Below are 17,754 nucleotides of genomic sequence, written 5' to 3'. Positions count from 1 at the left end.
GTACTCAATAAGTAGGCAGGTAGAAACATTAGGTATTTGGGCTTCCAAGTCTGGTGCTTCCCAAGTTTATAACATTAATAACTTTGTTTTTAAATTCCAATTTCTCTTTTCCTGGGCTGCTTTCATCATCTATGGTGGTCCCCTTCTTCCTACTGCAGGCTTCTTATTCCCTTAGGCTCTCTGTTACTCCCCTTTTCCACATATCCTTTCTCAGAAGAACATCTTGTGTCAGCCGCAGGGCACTAGCATGATAACATTTTGGAACTGGAAGAAACTTTTTAGAACTTAGGGTTCAACACCTTCTTGCCACATAGGTGGAAACTGAGGTAGAGAGGAGAGGGCAAGTTACTTGAAGCCATATAGCTGGTTGGTGAAAGACACACCTGGAACTCAGTTTTCTAGATCCCTCCCCACCAGTCCAGTACTCTCCCTCATCTCACTATAGCATTTTAACTTTGGCTTGAAATTAAGGCATAATATATTGTCTAGTTTAAAAATCCTCTCCATTCAAGGTGGATGATTTGCCCCCCCCTTCCTGCCCTTAATTCTGAACAATGTGAAATTGCAAATATTGAATCAGTTTTGACCTGTAAAAATGTCAGTTTCATATGATTCAATATAATACTTAGAATTTGACCAATAATACCTATACATTTAAGAAATGCAGGTCACTTAGCCTTTTTCTCTGGATGATTATTGATTTAGAGGGTAGGTTCACCTGGGTGAGCATAGCATGATGCCGATGAGCTCACATCACAGGTCAGAGGATTTTGTAGGCTTCTGAACTTGCATCTTTCCCCATGCCAGTTGGCAAGCCTGTCTCCAGGCAGCCACGCCAACAGCAATGTTCCAGATGGGGCTGTGTGTGGTCACAGTGAGAGGAGGCTGATGTCCATCACTGACTGCTGTGGTACAGTGAAAAGTGAAGCGGCTTTTGATGCTGGTGAGCCTGACACTGAGTCTTGGATACACAACTTTTCAGCTGTGTGACCTTACATTGAGGGTCTTAAGTTCTCTGGTTTTTCATTTTCTCATCTTTAACATAATATTAAAGGGTTTTCATCACGGTTTGTGTAAATTAAGTGACATAATATGTGAAAGTATTTGGCCAGTGCTTGGCATGTAGTGAGGCCTCAATAAATAGCTATTTTTAATTTTTTTTTACATTTATTTATTTTTGAGAAACAGAGTGAGACAAAGCGTGAGTGGGGGGAGGGGCAGAGAGAGAAGGAGACACAGGATCTGAAGCAGGCTCTAGGCTCTGAACAAGCGGTCAGCACAGAGCCTGATGCAGGGCTCGAACCCACAAACTGTGAGATCATGACCTGAGCTGTAGTCGGACCCTCAACCGAGGCTCAAACCCACAAACTGTGAGATCATGACCTGAGCTGTAGTAGGACGCTCAACCGACTGAGCCACCCAGGCGCCCCAATAGCTATTTTTAAACACACACATACTTACACTTCATGGTACCAGGCTGTTAAGCCAGTAATGTCACCTTTGATTCAGCACAGCACCATTTGCCCATTCATAAATCTCTCCCCTTTTTCTGTATGTCTAATTTGAGCCTGATAGCTGGTTCTTGCTAGATGATTGAGTTCTATGGATAAAGTTTATCCTTTCAGGTAGATTGCATTTTTATTAAAGACAGTGATTTGTTTGGGACCCCCACTATTCCTACTTGAGCTCTGGGTTCATAGCAGGTCTGTGAATCTGTGAAATAAACTGGTGCATCAAACAAGCTTCTTTGTAGATGCTCACACATTTACTGTATAATCTAGTGAAGATTTCCCTGGTGGTGTTTGCATAATGTTACATGTTTCAGTCCCATATTTAACACTTGGTGATTGTGAGGGTTCAAGGTGGCTTTAATCAAGTGGCAAACTGGTTCTTGGAGTCTGACACTAGCACTCTGTGTCCTTTGCCGGGGGGAATTGTTGCTTCCACCCGTAGATTATCGGGGATTCCAGCCAGGTTCCAATTGCCCTGTGATAATGCAGTACTTTGTTCCTGAGTAGGTTAAGGACTGATATCCCCATTATGTAGCATATCATGAAATGAATGTTATTGTTAAGTATAAGGACAGGACATATTAGTGGTATCTTTTATTACACAGTCTTCATTATAAAAGAACAGCTCTTGCTAAAGTAGTCCCCATTTGATAGGTAGCAGGACATTGTTCTTGTACTGTTGGCTCTGATTAAGGTTGGGATAATGCACTGTTGCTGCCTGTTATGTCCATCAGGAAAGAAGGTAAAATAGATGAGCATATGTTTGCAACAGATTAAAAAGACTGGTGTAAAGTCCATTAATAATTCTCATACTTAGGATTTGCTTTCTACTGTACTTACTTACAAAATCTGCAACATTTAATCTCTTCTCTGTGAGACCAGCTGAGAGAACCTTTTTCCCCTTCTGAGTGATAGGCCTGGATTTTCTGAGACAGAGCATTTGTCTGTCAGGGCCCATGGCTGCTGTGGTGATTTACTTGCCGTCAGATGATGTTGGTGTCCGGTTGGTGATATAGCCTTGCTGGATATGGGGAAATTTGTTACCTTTAGCTTTGACAGGAAGATAATTGCTGATGGTTAACAGAACTGAGCCAAATCCATTGGTTTTTCAGTAACACAAGCATAGGACTGGTTTCGAGAACCATGCTTCTCCCTATGTAAGCTTCAATTCCAGGCTTCTTTTTCTTCTTTCTTCTTCATCTCCTTTGTTGTTTTTGTTTATTTAAAGTGTGTGTGTGTGTGTGTGTGTGTGTGTGTGTGTGTGTGTGTGTGAGATGAGAGAAATGCACCAAATTCTACTTTTTTTAATTTCTAGCATTATATTACTGTGAGGACTGAGGGAATATTTGTTCATTCTACAAAGAAAAGCCATTAGGGGAAAGGTGTGTGTGTGTGTGTGTGTGTGTGTGTGTGTGTTGAGGGGGAGTGTCTTGCAACACCAGAGGCAGCCAGCCACTTGGTAAAGAGGTTGATGATCAGTGGGACATTGTTTTGTTAGGCCCCTCTCCTGAGTACACATAAATCGGGGCCTCTGTTATGTAGCTTGTCAATTTTTCTTCACACTGTGCAATCAAGTGATTGGTCCGACAAAGCTTTGTAATGTTTGAGCCTCGAGGGCTTCTCAGCAGAAGTCTTAAAAGGATGGAACAAGCTCAGAGAGTCCCAGAGGACAGAACTATGCCTCACAGATGTGGGCGGGTTCTGGGCTTGGGAAGATGATGAGCTCACCCAATTTTCCTGGTAGAAAGGGGCAGGGGCAGGCTGTGGGGTGTAAGTTGGGGAAGCACCGTGGAGAATGGAATATTCTTGTATTGGTTACAAGGATACTTGGATACTTGTATTGGATACTTGGATAGCTTGTAGCCCATCCTCTTCAACCTTTATAACAACGGCCTCTCAAAAGCTTCAGTGTTATGAGTCTCCCCTTTGGAGCCCTGGATTTGAAGCTTTTGATGACCTACCTTAGTGATGTAACGGGCTCTGAACGTGTCACTATTTACCTGCAGAGAAGCTCGCTTCCTGAGGAACTGTGTATTCTGATGTGCAGATGCTGAGTGCTGAAGTGTATCCGTTTAACTCCCTTTTCTTGTTCCTTTTGGAGAGTTGTTCTTCACCTGTCTGAAGATACCTGGATATTGTCATATATTGGTGTTATAACTTTCTTGGCAACAGGAATACTCTTCTTAAAGCCTAGAGAACCCAGTCCTTTAGTTTTGTGGGAAAGGGTCTCCTGAATCATCATAGCATCTAGAGGGAGAAATCTAGGCCCTTGCTAAGATGCTAAGATTCATAAGAGGATTCAGAGGTTGTCCTCCCTGTTTGGCCATGTGTATGGATGACTGTAGCCTTTATGGGGCTGGGCTTATCACCCTTCTTCCTTTCCTCAGTCTTTATGTCTGCCTAGTCACCTGGTGCTCATGACCCTTTGCCAACAGAGTTGTCACAGGTGTTCCTTTATTTCCCTGTCTTTAGCCACTGCCCTGGCCAAGGTCCTCACCTGTTTCTCTCTCCATTTTTTTAATGGCACCACAGCTAGTTTGAGCCTACAGCTTCTCATCCCTCGAATACATCCCACTCATTGATACAATGCTGGCCTTTCTAAGACATGGATCTAGCCACAGAGCTCTGGCAGCAATTGACTATTGATCTCTTCCACTTCATACCTTGTTTATACTTGCCTCCTCTTTCCTTCTAGACTGCATAGCCTTTGAGGGCTAAGCCAGCGTTCTGTGTTTGTTCTCCTGAGATGTTCATTCCTCTCATCCCTGCTTATTAAATTCTCTTACCATTCAGGGCCCAATACCAGTACCAGACATCACTCCTGGGAAGCATTTCCTCCTCCTCCAAATTGAAACGAAGTCCTCCTTGGGGACCAGTTGCTATATTATTACTAATAATACTGTTCTCTTGTCTCTGATGCTCACTAGCTGGTGAGCCCCTTGAGGGCCCGGGACGTGTCTTACTGTACCGTGGCTCTCTACCATCTGAGACTACCCCTTGTGCACAGTGATTGCCGAGTCACAGTCCGAGTTTGGTGACGAAGTAACAGTTCCAGAATTGTTGCATGCTAGAGCCTCATTATGACTTAATTCTTTAAGTCACTTATCAAGAACCCTCTGTACATACATCAGTGTTTTGTCCAAGAGTAGGGGAAAAGACACACGCTTCACCACTTCCTGATTCCTTGCCTGCGATGGACACAACCCACCCTCGCACTGCGTTCTCCCTCAGTGAGGCCTCATATCCTCTGGGAGTCGGCCGTCTGCCTCAGCATGTAATTCCTGGCAGCTGCTGCCCATCATCTGGCACTACCATTGGCAGAGGCTTTCCTGCCACCCTCGTATCAGTTGTGGTGAGAGGTCCTGAGAAGGCTGACGTTGTCCTTTCCCAAGGGTACTTACAGTTCACTAAGGAGATTAAGTGAATATTTCTAAAGCGCTTAGTATGTGGAACATTTAGATAATAATACAAGACACTAAATGATTCAGAGCTAAACGGGCATGGGAGGGTGCAGACTGTACCAGGAGAGCTGGGAAAGTGCAGTCCAAGAAAACTGCCTGGAGGAGGTGAGTCTCAGGGCCTGAGAAGGAGGGAGGACAGCCTAGGGCAGGGGAATAATAGCATGGGCAGCTACTCAGAGAAGGCAGACCCAAATAGGGAGGGCTTTGTGTTCTTTTCTCATGGTCAGGCAACAACCACTAGTGATGGAGTAGCCAGAAGTCACAAGGACCTGGGACACTGCCACAGCATTCTCCTTGACTTCAGGGCTGGTGCCTCTCCCTGAATAATCCCTTTAAAATCCTTTACTCTGAGCGATCATTAAAAAAAAAAAAAATCATCAGTTTTGAAATCTGCCTTTAACCCCCAGATCATCTTTTTCCATTTCTACTCTCTGGACGGTAAAAAACTGGAATATTTCTGTGTTTGTTCTGCTCTCCGTGGGTAACCTCTCTTCCCGCATGATAAATACACATTTGAAAATATTGATTTGCTGCTACCCCTTTGAAAAGCTTAAGAAGGTTGACCTCTGCCTTGGCGTTCTCAGACTTGAATTTTTCAGACTGACCAATCGACGCCTGGAAAGGCTGTGAAACAGTACCTGTGGGTCCTGGAGGGCCTTTCTGGAGGACTGAGGACGTGGTGGTGGCGGCTTGGCAAATGCCTGAAAGGAGGGCCTTTTAATAAAATGCTGTGTGTCCATGGCTCAAATCTAATGACTTTTAAATAGCTTGTAGGAAGGGAAAAATCTCCATTGTAGAGTCTGAGAGAGTCACCCCAAGGGAAGTGCCATTTTCCAGACATGTCTCAGAACCCCGGAGTCCCCTAGGCCCAGAGCAGATGATGATGTGTTGTGTCTTAAAGTTTGCTTCTTCCCTACCCCCCACCCCCACCCCACCAGTCGCTCCTCGTTTTATTTTTTTTTCCCTTGGTTTTACCACTGTGTGACCTCGTGTTGTATTTTTTCTGAATGACAATGAAAGTAATTGAAAATATTGATTGGCAGTACAGTTAAGTTGTCAACACAACCATTTAATTTGTCAGGAGGACTTGTTAAATTGTCAAAAATCATATAAAAAAACTCCTTCAGTCACTGATGATATACATTAGAGATGTTCATGAATCAAATGGGCCATTTTGGAGATAAGTGTTGAAGAAAAATTTTGAAATGGTTTTCTTCAGATACGTTTGCGTTCTCTCCTTTTTCCTCTCTCATCTTTTCCTCTCTCTCTCTGATCACTCATTGCAAAGAATATTGGAACCATTTTGGCGAGACAAGGTAAGTGAGGGATACTTGGGTGAGTGGAGGCTTCACTAAGTGTATCACATGGCAGAACAAGATTATTTTATAGCAATCTAATTATGATATTCTGAGCCAAATACTCGGAAGTTATTAATAAAGAGAAAAGGCGTGGAAGGTTCCTTTTCCCATTATGTGTGGGATTTAAAACATGGATCTTGGATTTTTTTTTTTTTTAAGGAAATTGTCTTTTAGGGGCTCTGGGCTCTTATCTCTGTCAGCCCTGTATGAAGATGGGTACGCAACATCCTATTTCCTGTTGAAATGCTTGAGGCACTGCTGTAATCTTCCTGCATTTTCACTGTTGTTAATCTAGTTCCTGAAGGGCCTATGTTCCCAAATGGAATTGGAATTAGCTTTATTTAGATTAATTTAAGAACAGTACTATCTGCTCCCCATTGGTCAAAATGAGTCAGGTCATTCTTGATATCATTAGTCTTTTGCTCTACTTGATTTAATAGTGTATTAGGGCTCAGAAATCCAACTTGGCCTAACTTAAGAGAATAAAGGATTTTATTGGAAGACTACTTAGGTCATTCCCATAGTTGCCAGAAGGGCTGGTGTGGTAGGCAAAATTCTAAAAATGCCCCCTCCCCGATTCTGTGCCCCATAGTCCTGAGAATTGTGAATGTACCATCAGTGCCAGGATTGTGTTACGGTGTAATGTAGACCTTTAAAAAGGAGAATCGTGCAGGGCACCCAGGTGGCTCAGTCAGTTGAGTGTCCAACTTCAGCTCAAGTCATGATCTCAGTTTGTGGGTTCGAGCCCCATGTTGGGCTCTGTGCTGGCAGCTCAGAGCCCAGAGCCTGCTTCGAATTCTCTGTCTCCCTCTCTCTCTGTCCCTCTCCTGATCACTTACTCTCTCTCTTAAAAATAAACAAACACTGATAAAAAGGGTGGGATTATCTTAAAAGTGACCTTTAAAAACAGGAATTATCCAGGTGGGCCCAATCTTATACAGTTATCAAAAGCACAGAACTTTCTTCAACTGGTGGAAGAAGAGGATGCCATAGATATTTGAAGCAGGAGAGGGATTTGACATGTTGACTTGATGATGGAATGTTTCCTGTGAGAAGGTATCCCAGCAGTTTAGAGAAGCAGAAAGTGTGTCCCAGCAGGTAGCCAGGAAAGAATCAGAGACATCAGATCTGTAACTACAAGGAACTGGATTTTGCCAATAACCTGAATGAGCTTGGAAGGTGATTTTTTCCCCTTGGAATCTCTGGATTAATATTCCACTCTGAATGATGCCTTGATATTGGCCTTGTGATAGATACCCTCGGTGTCTGAGGTTGGGGTGGGCAGGTGAATGTAGTCCTAGGATTGGGGTCCTGCATCCACTTTTGTGTCTGGGAGGCAAGCTGTACCCTCCCATGATAGGCAGAGGCCTGTCACAAGCTCATGGACAGCCCCAAAAGAAGGGAATGCAGTTCTGGGAAAATAATGCAATAAATGCCCACCTAAAGTAACACTTAATTTCATGTTAAGATGTGTGTTTTTTCACATTTTAAAATCTCTGACATGGGGATGTATCTTGCCCTGTTATGGCATCTTAAGAAAGAAAGCTATGACCAGGGTCTATCATGGTATATTTGTCTCTGCTGGGCCAGTCTTGGCGGCTATCTTGGAGACTCCTTTGAACTGTAACCCCTATGGTTTTAGTCAACAAACTACTGAAGGACCATTTGAGGGAAGACTAGAACTCAGTGTTGTCTGAAAAACTTCTATTGGCATTTCCTGATAAGATTGAGAACTTGTTTGTATCAAAATGTGCAGAATGCATGTTGGTGGCTGCATCAGCTACACTCTGGACTGACAGAGAAGATGGTATTTTGCATGGAAACATTGATCAACTCTGAGCTGAAAATTGCTTCCAGAGGGTCAGTTTTTAGAATACCTTATGCCATATATTTCATGTATGCATACATACATGAGTGATAAAAATATCTGAATTGGCCAAAAACAACTATTTTAATAAGTATAAAATAAAAATTCAAAATGATTGGAAAGCATTATGTTTTAGTTTAATAGCATTGCTTTTTTCTTAGTGGTACATAAAATCATAGAATATTAAAATCAACGACATATTAGATTAATTAATTTTAAATAAAACATTTTTGTGTAGCACACATTAGTTACCTTATAAAATAGGGATAGTTTACTTGGAAAAGTAGAAATTGGACTGGAGAAATTGGTGCCTTTTCAAGTTTAAAGTTGCTAAGGTGTTTCTTGATTGGAATCGAGGGAAGAGGGTCAAGAGCCTGACATAGATTAAAATTAAACTAATCGTGTGCCTCAGCCTTTACACTCCACAATTGTCCACACATGTCTCTGCTACTCTCTACTACCTGCCCCTGGGCTCTCAACTGGAATTTGCTACCAGACAGGAGTGGGTTGAAAAGTGGTGGGCTGTAACAAAAGTGGTGAGAGTAGGTACCTTTGGTATTGGTAACAGGGCTTGGCTTTTGTTTCTGGCCCAGATTGGCATTCCACTATCGCAGAAAGAACACGGGAGACCCTATTTTTGTAGCACCTTTGCCATTACCGAGCTGTGAGACCTTAGTCTCAGGACTTAACCTGTCTTGGAGTTCTCCTTTCTGCATGTGTGTAATGGAATTGCTAAACCAGAGCACCTCACATGTTCTTTGCTGCACTAATGTTTTGCTGTTACAAAATTTGCCCAGTCTCCCTTATTGCATTTCTTGGGTGTCCCATTTCTAAGTTGGCTCATATTTTTTGAGTGCCTGTGGCTTGCTGAGCTCTGTGTGAGAGAGAAGCTAAAGATGCAATTCTTCCCCTCGAGGAGCTTGCGTTTTCATTCCAGAGACAGGACAGAGACTTGAAAAGGGAGAGTTGAAAGAATATGTGAGTAGCTAACTGAATGAACAGTGTGGACTGTTAAGAACGTTCTAGAGAGGCTTTGTTTTGGTTAGCAAGGAACAAGCTGGAGGGTCAGGGGGAAATGGTCTGTGAACTTAAATCAATCAGGACTGCTTATTGTGTTTGTCTATTGGGGTCTCTGGATTGCCTCTCATTTGTCCTAATTCTGGGCATTTAAATGGGCTCATGTCAGCTGCAAAACACATAGGGACCTTTAGGGCAGTCTTTCCTCCCCCCCCCCCCCCCCCGGGCTTCATTCAGAGGCCTCTGAAGGTCAAAATGGAAATTGCGTGTCTGAGTCCCATTTCTTCACACCCGTCTAGACCTGCCATCAGGGTTTGGGTCACTGCCATAGCCAGTTCAGGGTCATCTGATACCAGCAGTCTTTCTGCTTCCTGAGGTCATTCGGGCACCAAGCTAGGCTCCTCCTTCCTGGTTGCTCTGCTATTCCTTAGCTAGTTGTCCTGGTCTTCGTGGCCAAATCTGGCTCACCAGCAACATATGTCTGTTCCAATCCATGGGAAGAGGGGAGGCAGTGTGAAGCCTGCTGCTTTTTTCAGGTGTGACATCAACTTTGCCCACAACACTTGGCTGATACTCCATTAGCTTTGTCTTAGTCACATGGCACCACTGAGCTGAAGGGTAACTGGGAGATGTAGTCTCTAGCCGGGCTACCACGTACCCGGCTACAATTCAAAGGGAATTCTGTAACTGAAGTAATGAAGGGAGGAAGTGTGCCAGGGGACAGTTAGCAGTCTACCATAACTGCTATCATTGAATCTTTGCTGTTTTTGCCTTCCATTCCACTAATGAGTTCCTTGAGCCAGGGTTTGTACTCACCTTTATGACACCAATGTTGATGTTAGAACTTGGTGCATAATAGATGCTTAAAAACTGTTTGCTAAATGAAGGAACACCGTCAGTGAATGAATTGAGAAATGGAAGAGTGACAGAGCCTGCAATTTGGGATCCTTCATTCTTTTGTGCCCCAAGCAGTGTTCTTTGTATTTTGAGTACATGTAACTGAGCTATGGGTGGGCCGCACTGCATTTAGCCCACGAGAGGATGCTTGGCTACGCCCGCCACGCAGTCTTTGAACCCAGGACTGGGGGAGATGCAGGAATATTTCATTAATCCTTGCACCATTTAGCCTCCTTATCGAATGGCCCAGACCTGTTCTTTGTTACGGACAACAATGAAGGGTGCCTTTAAGAAATCTCCAGTGAGTACCGAGGCATTGCAGATTAGGTCAGTAGAACTGCTGCTAGGTTGAGCATGATGGATGAGCAGGAGAATGAGTTTCTGCTGCACGGTATTGTGAAATCTTTTCATTGTCACCAACGGGCCTATGAGGAACTGATGAATGAGGGAGCAAGTGTCAGAAACGCCCTTCCTTGCCCCAGTACAGTTTTAATATCTCCCTGAGCTACAGGATGAGTATTGATAAAAGTAAAGTTTAAAAATAGCCACAGAGTGATGGGTAGCCATGATTTAAGGAGAACAGCAATGGGGTTAGAGAGGGTTCATTTTCCTGAAAGTGCATCAGAGGGAGAGAGCGAGAGGGAGACAGAGAGAGGAGGAGAGAAGTGGCGCGGCTGGACTGTGAGGGGAAAGAGCAGGAGGCTTTTATAAGAAGCTAATGTGATGAGGATGACGAGGGCTTTGATGGATGAGTTAGATCCATCTGGTCGCAGTATATGTAATAAATAGCTGTGCTCAGGTTTGACCTCTCCCACTTACCAGACACATCTTTCTCTTTTGGGATATCCAGGAGGGAGCTTCCATTAGAGGAAAGAACCCGTCATGAGCCAGAGCTGGGGATGTTTATGGGCTTGTGCAGAGGGCAGAAAGGAGATGGTATCCGAGTTACAGGTTTATAAACTGAAAACTGTAGGCAGCCACAATGCTGGTGATAGAAGTGCATTTGCAGGGCTGCAGCTGCTTCTGAGGTGTGGAGGGGAGAGGCACGAAGTAGGCGGGCACAGGTGGTGGGCAGTGGTCCCAAGGGCTGTGTAAGGGATACCTTGGTTTCTTGCTCACGGCATTTCCAGGTTCCTTTTGTCATACCTTCCCTTGCTGGGACCAAATGTTAAATTAGGCTAGAATTGAATGGGCCTCTAACTAGGTACATAATTTTTAACTGGGATGGTTTGGCAATGGGGTATTCTGGTGAATATAATATTTAGAAACATTATAAAATGTGTTCAGTCATATTTCTGCCTTAGAAAAGTCACAAGAGTTAATATATCATTGTAGGCCTTTGTGTTGGCTTACTGTTTATACATCAGTGACTGCTACCCTCCCTTGAAGATATGCCAAAGGCATCCCCAAAAATACTGGCTAAAAAGCTTACTCAATTTCTGTAATAAATGTACAGCTTGAATTTTTAAGCCATTTTTTGATAACTGAAGTTTTGGGAAAGGAAACATCATAGTCAAAAAACAGGAGGGAAGTGGATCTTGCCATTGGATTGTGTATAATGGGCAGCAGATTTGGAGAGAAAATGGAAAATGGATCTGCCTCAAAGAATAAGTGGAAAATCAGAAAGCTGGCAGCTTGTTTGCTTCCTTGGGATCAAAGGGTCTTCGAGAAAACCCAGTTAGATGTCCCTCCCCATCCCATTTCCCTATTCTTCCTGGAAGAACTGGCTGGACTACAAAGAGCAGGTCCCTGCCATGGCCAGGCTGCTATAGCCTCACCCCATGTGGGAAGAGAGCTGTGCTTTGGCCAGCACAATCCTAGCTTTCCTCTTTTGTGTGTGTGTGGGGTACCTCCTGTGCAAGAAGCTGGGGGTGTGCACGTGAAAGCTTGGAGCCTGGCACAGCATGTGTTTGAATTAGAATGTCTGTCCCCAGCACAGTAACTTCTGCCCTCTGAGAATGTGGTTGAAGCTATGGACCCTCTGCCCAAAAACTGGCGCACACACACATGCACATTATTGCATGTAATTCGAGGGAGTTTGCTACCTCTCTGAATTCCTTACCAGGCTAAGAACTTAGCTAAGTAATTATGAAAGCTTGTTTCACACACAAAAAAACTCATGCACACATATACATGACCCTTGAACAGTGTGGGGTTAGAGTCCCCAACTCCACATGAAGTCCAAAATCGTTGTATAACTTTTGACTCTCTAAAAACTTAACCACTAGAAGGCTACTGTTGACTAGAAGCCTTAATGGTAACATAAACAGTTGATTAATCCACATTTTGTGTGTTTTGTGTGTCATATGCTATATTCTTACAATACAGTAAGTTAGAGAAAATATTAAGAACACCCTAAGGGGGAGAAAATACAGTTATAGAACACTGTACTATAGTGAAAAAAAATCTACATATAAGTGGACCCTCCCAGTTCAAACCCATATTGTTCAAGAGGCCAGTGTGTATGAAGACACACACACACACAACACACATGTATGTATAATGTATATATGTCTGCTTATACACGTGCAATGACTAATATGTCATCATGTACAACTTGTTAATGATCAATATTCAATGTGAAAGGAAACCCAAGACTCTGCCTGCTTAAGAGTATGTTAGTCATGTAATTTAAAAATTGTTTTGGTGCTTCTGTTTGCTTTGAGTATTGGTTAAAAGCTACCGCAGAAATTCTCCCTTTGCAAAATCAATAAATAAATGAGTGGATTAAGGCTTCTCCAGGGGGCCACACAACAGAACCCTGACCAAGGTTTCCTTTGCCTTTGCTAGGTTCCCATCCCCATTTTCGCTTCTTTCTGTCGTTGGTGGCTCTAGTTTTCGTATCTCATGCCCATCCTGGCCAATGCCCTCTCTTCACGACATGCCCACATGCTGCAAACTCACTTCATTCATGTTTGTTCACAACTTCAGTTTAGTAGTCTGAGCTAGATGTTAGGAAGAAAACCGAGCCCTAGAGGTATCCATACTAAGGTGTGAATGTCTGATCACTGTGAATTCCCTATGGATAGTCATATTTAAAAGAGGACATGTTTTAACTCCAATTGCTCTTCAACTAGTGTATTTTGGACAATATACAAAAGGAAGAATGTTAGGCACTGGTGTTTAAAAAAAATTAGAAAGGGGGAAAAACTTGGTTAGGGAAAAGAAAGCAGCTGAAGAGACAAAGGATGATAAATGTGGGTATTGTTCTCCATGGAAGAAACACTTGGAAGGATTTGAAGGCAGAACCCCACCTTAGGCACCAGGAACACAAAAGAGAGAAAACCTTATGTGCAGAATTTCATAGTCCTTCTAACCGAAGGTTTTTGTAATGGGGGAAGAAACAGATTTTAATCAGATTTTAAATGATAAATCTCCTTTGCAAATTGAAAAGTCCCTTCCTCTGTGTGTGGGGAAACTTTGTCAAACCTGTGGCAGATTTTTGGTGACATTGTATGAGGATGGCGAGGAACAGTAGAGCCAAGATGAACAGAGGCAAGTTGTGAATTTGAGAAAGTTGACCCCCCCCCCCCCCAAGATATTTCTCTATTATGGAAACAATAGATGCTTTTTAAAGAAAAAGCAGAGAGAAGAAAAATAGTTCTAATAGTCTTGCCAGTCCCCAAATTAAGAACTCTTAATATTTTGATGTATTTCTTTCCACTTTTTTAATATAGATTATTTTATATCCTGCTTTTCTCTTTATTTTATAGCATGTGCGTTTTCCATATAATTATATACTCCTAATGAAAAGTATTTTAATGACTACATAATATCCTTATAGCAAGGTTTTGTTTCATTTTGTTTCACAATTATTCAGTCCACAGGTACATGTATTCCTCCTGCATGGATTTTAGTTTCTTTAGTTTGAAGCCCTAGAGGTAGAAATACCAGGTCAGAATGTGAACATGTTCGAAGGTCCCTGAGACCTATTGCCACATCGCTTTAATGAAAGGTTATTACAGTGTACACACCCGCATTGGAGCCAAGTCCTGGGCACAGACTTTGAAGGACAAGAGAACCTTGGTTCTCAGTTGAGGGGTGGGTGTAGAGAATTCTCCTTGGAAGCCCAAGAGAGACCAAGCTGGGCTGCTTCACAACGTCCTCTTAGGTGATTGTGAGGGAGAATGTGGTCCTTGCCTTTCCCCTGGCTTCTGGTGGTTTGCCAGTAGACCGTCTTTGGCATTCTTTGGCTTGGGGTGGATGCATCACCCCAGTCTCTGCCCTCACGTTCACACGGCATTCTCCCTGTGTATGTCTGTTTCTGATTTTTTTCTTAATAAGGACATCTGTCATGTTGGCTTAGAGCCCACCTTAACCCCCTCATCTTTAAAATTTTTTTTAATGTTAATTTGTTTTATTTGAAAGAGAGACACAAAGTATGAGCAGGGGGGAAGGGCAGAGAGAAAAGGAGACACAGAATCGGAAGCAGGCTCCAGGCTCTGAGCTGTCAGCACAGAGCCTGATGTGGGACTCGAACCCATGAATGCAAGATCATGACCTGAGCCGAATTCAGGTGCTTAACTGACTGAGCCTCACAGGTGCCCCTTAATGACCTCATTTTAACCAATTACATCTGCAGTGACCCTATTTCCAAGTAAATTGATGTTCTCAGCTACTGGGGTACAATTCAACTCCTAACAAAAAGGATCCATCAGCCAGTAGGAAATGAGCCATTGAAGACTGGTCCTGAGAGTAAGTCATTTCCCTTCTTTAGGCCTGGGGTTCTCCTCTAAAATGAGGGTGTTGGATAGAGCAGTGGTTTTTAAACTGGGGTCCCAGACTGGCAACATCAGCATCACCCAGGAACTTGTTACTGTGAAAATTCTCAGGCTCCAACCCAGAACTACTGAATCGGGACTCTGGAGATGGGGCTCAGAAGTTTGTGTTTTACCATTCCTTCCAGGTGATTCTGGTGCACACTCAAGCTTGAGACCCCCTGGACTATAGGGTCTTCTGGATCAGAATTCTCAAATGTCAGCTTTAGGAACATACGTGGGCACAGTCCTATGTACATAGCCTACCTAAAGGGATGGATGTCTAGCAAATGACCCCAGCCAATTTTTTAAACCCAAATGATAGGGGAGCCTGGGTGGCTCAGTCTGTTAAGCGTCTACTTTGACTCAGGTCATAATCTCAGCGTTTGTGGCTTCAGACCCCATGTCAGGCTCTGTGCTGACAGCTCGGAGCCTGGAGCCTATTTCAGATTCTGTGTCTCCCTCTGTCTCTGCTCCTCCCCTGCTCATGCTCTGTCTCTGTCTCTGAAAAATAAATAAATGTTAAAAAAATTAAAAATAAACTCGATCGATAAACTAATTTTTGTCCTACATAAGTGGCTAAGTAACTAATTCCAGAGTTTTTGTAAGTCCCTTCTGGTCTTCCATTCTGTATCCATTTTTAAAACATTTTTTAATGTTTATTTTTATATTTTTGAGAGATCACGTGGGGGAGGTGCAGAGAGAGAGGCAGACACAGAATCCGAAGCAGGTTCCAGGCTCTGAGCTGTCAGCACAGAGCCTGGTCCAGGGCTCAAACTTACAAACTATGAGATCATGACCTGAGCCCAAGTCAGATGCTTAACCAACTGAGCCACCCAGGTGCCCCCATTCTGTATCCTTTAACCCCAGAGAAGTATATTCACTCAAACCAGTGTTTACTGACCAAAGAACTGTACCAGGTCCTGGGCCTACATTGTGGAACATGCTACTTGTGCGGCAATGTGGCTTTTGTTTTCTCTGAACTTCAACTTGCCTGCTGTTTATTCTTATTTCCTAAGGCCAGCTAAGTGGCTGGCCCATAGACCTAGATATAGAAGCATCCTGTTATTGACATATGGATTGTAGATGAAGACCTAATGGAGACTGCTGTGGGATTCAGGGAAGACCAATTAGGGAATTAATTCATTAGAGTCCAGCATACATGCTGTTATATCTATTTATTTATTTAGGCTAATGTCTTTTGCTTATCCTTTTACAGAAACAAGTACCTGTCAATAGTTGATAATGTACTTGAATTTCCTTAAGTATATTAAAATTTTACATATCAGGCATTTTATAACAGGAACCAAAGTTTACTTTTTACTCTGGCATCCTGATATTGAGAGTTTTATTTATATTAATAAAGTCATACAGCAATAGAGTCACACACTGGCCAGTCAAACTCTCCATATCTGACATTACCTAATATGCTTTTTCTAGCCATCATACCTGTATGAATGTATTGGTAACCCTTGTTATAGAACAAAGCTGTGCAGAGAATATTGCTTATTTCTCACATCATTAACTGCTGGATAACAGCTGCTTTGTTTCTTTTCTTCAGTCCCTGGTAAGGCATCTTATTTATCTCTTATTCTTACTAATTGTGTTTTGTTCTTTATGTTTCCATACAATGGGTAAGGAGTCCTTGTCACTGTGCCCATGTGGTTTTTCTAAAAGTAAGCTTATTTTCATGAGAGGGTCACAGATCTGGGTACCAAAGGGCTTGGGTTTCAGCCCCAAGGTGTTGACTTACTAGGTGAATCCAGGAAGGTCACATCTTTCCCCTTTCTCTCAATCTCTTTTGTCAAGGGGAATGAGTCTTGTTATATCTGCCTTTGAGTGGGGGTGATAGGGATACAGAGATGAAATAGTGGATGTGACATTGCTTTGAAAAATAGAAGACTGTGCACAGGTGCAAGAGATTCTATGCATATGCGTGCACGTTTGAAATTTTTGTCCAGTTCAGATTAAAGACAACTTTATTATTACTATTAAAATTACTGCTTACAGAGCAAATATGCTAAAATGTGTATGTTTAATGGTGGCAGGCTTGCTTTAATCCTTCTTGCTTTGGGGTGCTGCATTTCATTTTCTGGTGATGCGGGCCTGGTAATGATCACCGCTGATATTTACCACATTTTATTAATGTTATTTTTATGATCCTGCAGGAGATAATTAGGATTGGGTTTGGTTTTTTTCCATATTGTGAAATTTCAAGCTAAATAGTGACATGGTGGGGAGGAGTGAAATAGTGCAGAGAAGGAATGTGTTACAAATAAACTCAACCCAGAAACCATATTTAACATGAATTAAAATTAATGTAGCTCTGTGTTCATTATTTATATCTATTATGTGGAAAATACGTTACTGGACTCTCTAGAATTGGATGTTAAGAAACGTTCTATCCCTCCTTTTGGAAAGCATCCAATTAACACACCGTCCAGAGGGGGGAAGACTGGGGGGTGTGTTAGACAGGAAATATTTTCTTTGATTTATTTATTTTAAAACCTTCATTTAATTTCTAACGTTTAATAAAAGCAGATATTGACTAGATTAAACTAATTAACTTTCTTTATATCAGTGCAAAATTTAATTTTGAGCCAGCCTCTATTGGCCCAACCTTATGTTTTGTTCCATTTTAAAATCTGTTCTTAGACACGTAAGTCTGGATTAAGCAAAACATAAAAGGATAAAAATAGTGGAATTAGGAAGATAGTTCTAAGGCCAAAAATCAGATATCTTATAGAAATCATTGTCACTGTATATGAACAGGGAAGATTCTCAGTAAACTTTTAATTTCTAAGAGCTAGATGGGATTTTTGGTTAAGAGTACCTGATCAGGAGTTAGAAGACCCATGTTTGAATCCTAGTTTCAACACTTACTAT

General features: G+C 42.4%; 1 protein-coding gene and 1 long non-coding RNA gene across 2 annotated transcripts in view; one reads left to right on the top strand and one right to left on the bottom strand.

Annotated features, from left to right (window-relative positions):
- The window catches only part of LRMDA (leucine rich melanocyte differentiation associated), a 1,023,158-nt gene that overhangs the window by 483,794 nt on the left and 521,610 nt on the right, over positions 1 to 17,754 (top strand). The window lies entirely within an intron of this gene.
- On the bottom strand, positions 2,091 to 4,472 carry LOC132685630 (uncharacterized). The gene is made up of 4 exons (XR_009613231.3): positions 4,298 to 4,472; positions 3,512 to 3,639; positions 2,352 to 2,532; positions 2,091 to 2,229 (listed from the first exon to the last, which is right to left on the bottom strand). It is a non-coding gene; the product is annotated as an uncharacterized LOC132685630 (long non-coding RNA).

Source organism: Panthera onca, chromosome D2 (assembly GCF_046562875.1).
Source record: "Panthera onca isolate mPanOnc1 chromosome D2, mPanOnc1 haplotype 2, whole genome shotgun sequence".
Classification (NCBI taxonomy): domain Eukaryota; kingdom Metazoa; phylum Chordata; class Mammalia; order Carnivora; family Felidae; genus Panthera; species Panthera onca.
The sequence above is the reverse complement of the archived record's forward strand: the minus strand, read 5'-3'. Positions and strand labels throughout refer to the sequence as shown.